The sequence below is a fragment of the Helianthus annuus genome, chromosome 14 (assembly GCF_002127325.2).
Source record: "Helianthus annuus cultivar XRQ/B chromosome 14, HanXRQr2.0-SUNRISE, whole genome shotgun sequence".
Classification (NCBI taxonomy): domain Eukaryota; kingdom Viridiplantae; phylum Streptophyta; class Magnoliopsida; order Asterales; family Asteraceae; genus Helianthus; species Helianthus annuus.
The window spans coordinates 91,089,120-91,093,131 of record NC_035446.2 but is presented as its reverse complement, the minus strand read 5'-3'; the positions used below and the strand labels follow the sequence as shown (position 1 = coordinate 91,093,131).

The window sequence follows — 4,012 nt, the reverse complement described above, 5'->3', positions numbered from 1 at the left end:
CATCAGATAACACTTCCATCCATTCCTTCAGTATTTCTGGCTTTCGAATAATATGTGCAATAAACGCTTGAACATTTGAATCAGCTGGAATAAACTTGTCCCAGCTAAAACCTTCAGCCATTTTCTCATCATCTTGATCAACAATGCCATAATAAGCTTTCCTGTTTGCATCCTCGATCATTCTTCCATGTGCCGTTTGAGCTTCTTTTTGTTGATTCGGTTGATGAGTGATCTGCTGATAGATAGTTTTCCTATAATAATCATCTTTCCCAGATGACTCCTTTGCTCCTCTCGGCTCCTGATTCTTGCACTCTCTTTTAAAGTGGCCTTTCTCCCTGCAACGAAAACAGACAACTTTAGATTTATCAAATCCTAGATTAGAAAGATTTGCATCCAAGAAGTCATTTGTTCCTGTAATCAATCTAAAATTTTCTGCTCTCCTCAAAACACTCGCTAAAGCCCATTTAATATCCATCAGTTCAAGCTCATCTGCATCGATTTTGTCATAATCTTCCTTTGTGAGCATCGGATTACCAATTCTTCCGGCAATCAACCCTTCATAAGACTCTAATGCAGTAACCAATAATCCCATATGATTCTTTACAATCTCTTCAGAATAATCTTGTCCATTTTGAAGATGTAAAGCCACATTGCACTGAATTAGATGACCATTTCCAGCAGATGAACTTTGAACACTTGGAGGATTCACCGTTGAGAACCCACTAGTGTTGACTGATCCTTGACTGCTTGGTGTAGATTGATTTCCAGCACTAAATGCAGTTTGTATCTTTGGACTGGCTTCAGCAGTTTGAACATTTCCTTTATAGTACAATTTAATGTCTTGTTGATGAGTAGAACTGTTCATTCTAGCAATTTTCTGCTGTTTCAGATCCTGTGCCTCCAACTTCTCTATAAACTGTGCAATCGATAACCTGCTAAACTGTCCGGAATTCTTCAATATCATCAGATATGTACCCCATTCCTGTTGCGGTAACGCATCAGCAAGTTTTTCAACCCATTCTGCTGGAGTTTTAGTAATCTTCTGTAACGCCTCGCTTTTTGAAACTTACTTTAATTAGAAAGATTATTCATTTACCTATTTTTGGAAACTTACATTCGTATCATATTCGTATTTCGCCTCCGTTTTCGTAATTCGTAACTTCGATAGTAATAAAATTTATTTATTTCATACGAACTATATACTTCGTTTATTTTTATTTTTTTACACACTTACCGCCTAATTTCATGTTTTATATATAGATTAAATATTAATATATACATTTATATACTTAATAAAAATTACTTACTTATATATTAAAATTGGACATGGAGTTAGTCATGCTTACTACATATTTAAATGTGACTATTTAATCTAACTTAACATAATTTAATAAATGTCATAACAAATTGCAACACAAAGAAAGAATCTTAGTAGCTGATAACAGCCACTTGCGGCTGCCACTTATTGTTGTGATTTATTTGTTTTTTTTTATGTCCAACATTAAATTACCTAACTTATGAATAATAAAAATAAAATAAAATAATACAAGGCTGTTAAACAGCCATTCCGAACGCAGCCCTTGAGGCAGATGTAAATGTTCTTTTTTTTATTTTGTCAACAGCCAACTAATTATATTTAAAGCCCAAACTACTAACTAAACCCTAAGTATTTATTTCTAGTGAAACCCTAAATGAGTTTTTGTTACAGCCGTTCAACATCATCCCTCTCAAATGTCCTTGCACTTCATCTTCTCCAACAAACCAAACCCCAGCCCCTTTTCCCTGCTCTCTCCCTCTCGTTCATGTATCCGACAACCGGAGCCGGAATTTCGGCCGAGCTCCGGCATTCCTGTCTTCTCCGGCAAACCCCCACCCCTTCACAACCATCTCCCTCACACTCACCCCTCCCTCTCTCGACTCTCGCTCTGATGAACGAATGGTCGGCCACCATCATCGGTGGCGGCGCTCGGTGACGGCGACAGAACCACCTCAGCGGCAGCGTAGTTGTGGGTGGCGTTTCAGTGGTGGTTGCGGTCAAGAGACGGTGGTTACGGGCAGTGGCAGCGGCGACGACAAAGACGATGGTTCTGCCGTTCTTTTTCGGTGAGTTCTAATTCGTTTTTGGGTCACGGATTCGAACCAGTTGATCCTTTTGTTTCTTTTTGTCAGTGTACCTTTGTTTTGTTGTTATAAATCTGCTTATGTGAAAAAAAAATATAGTGCCTGTATAAAAATAATGATAGTTGGAATCTACCACCAAACCCCAGTTCAAAACATAACTCTTTAAATGATCTAAGCTTCTTTGTTGATAAAAGTGTTTAAAAATGATTTGAAACAGTGGTACTTAAAGCCATCGAGTTTTTTTTTTTTTTGTAAAAGAGAGAGGGAGTCATAGTAAGTTATGGTGGAGAAGATAACATGGTAATTTATAATATTGTTTAAAGTTTCTTTGATGCAACTTGGAACATTCTGTCAAAAATCAATTTGACCACTTCTATTATAAATTAATAGAATATACTATCCATATGAATTTGATAATATGAACAGGATGATCACACGTATGTATTAGCTAAATGGGTTTTAATAAATAAATCTTTACTATATTTTTACGTACTTATACTTATTAGTGATAAGTGATATGGATACTTATTAGTCACATTTGGCAAGCTAATAGTGTATAAATTTAGTCACAAATTTGGACGTCTTTTGGAGTTTATTTTTTTGAGTTCATCTCCCTTTTCTTTAAAAGTCATAAATTCTATATAAGTAACAGTTTTGTTTCCTTTATTTATTTTCATTTTTTTACTATAACTTAATGATTAACAATTTCTTTTCTTTATAATTAATTTTTTTTCTTAATTAAACCATTAAACCATTAAAATTTACAATAACTCTAATAGTACGTTAAAGGTTAAAAAGGTAATAAATCATGATATCTAATTAATTAACTCATAAATCCTAGGCATTAGAAATCATATTTAACCTATAAATATTAACGGGGTCATTATGTAATATTTGAACATCTAGGATAACCGCTCTCGTTCGTTCTCTTGGACTTCCGTTTACTCATGCACCATCGTTTGCCCATATAGGGTGACCGCGGTGTTCCATCCTCTTAAACTCGTACGCTCGTCAACACTTGGATAATCGGAAGATTTAGCAATTATGTGAGTATACTCGATCCCTTTTTGTTTTAAACACTTTTGGGATGCAACATGTATTCTATATCAAAAACACTTGACACTTGGAACTTATTTGAAACATGCTCTATCCATTTAAACATGAAACATGAAACTTGTGATACTTGAGACTATTTTGTGCTATGTGAACGTTTAATCCCTGTGTGTAGTTCCGCCTTAACAATAGTAGCGCTATAGGGGTAATGCACCTCCCCGTTAGTCTTTGGGGTATTGTTAGGATGAGACATATAACCTCCCGTTAAACTTTGGGAAATGCACTTAACGCATTGGAAACTTGGGCTATCACTTGGACTGCGTGAACTAGCATGGCTGAAACTATTTTATTATGTTCATGTTGGATTTGAGTCTTTTATCCTATTATGCTATGTAAACAAACTTGTATACTCGCTCATTGCCTTTGCATTGAAACTCTATTTTAATATATGTTGCAGGTTGATTAATGAAGTATGGATGATTGATGAAACAAGTTTAGGGTGGACTAGATACACACCTAGATTTATCTATCTTTTGTTTGTTATGTTATGTTATGAAACAATGTTGTTATTTCTTTTCGAATCTTGTATGACATTTAGTATTGCAATGAAAATTTGAATTAAATTAAATATTGTCACATAGTGTTATGACGTCTCTTGCAATCTATACACACTTCGTCTCATCCCGATGTTTCCGCCATCGGTTGGGGTGTGACAGATTGGTATCAGAGCCATAACTATAGGGAATTATGAAAAGTAGGAATGCTTTAACCTAGTCTATAGTTTTAGAGCTTTATTCTCATGTTTTGCTTAAAACTACTTGCATGCTATCTTATTTGC

General features: G+C 35.1%; 1 long non-coding RNA gene across 1 annotated transcript; it reads left to right on the top strand.

The window, feature by feature from the left end:
* The first annotated feature begins 1,618 nt into the window (after positions 1-1,618).
* On the top strand, positions 1,619-3,683 carry LOC110881741. The gene is made up of 3 exons (XR_002559877.2): positions 1,619-2,103; positions 3,028-3,167; positions 3,632-3,683. It is a non-coding gene; the product is annotated as an uncharacterized LOC110881741 (long non-coding RNA).
* The last annotated feature ends 329 nt before the right edge of the window (positions 3,684-4,012 follow it).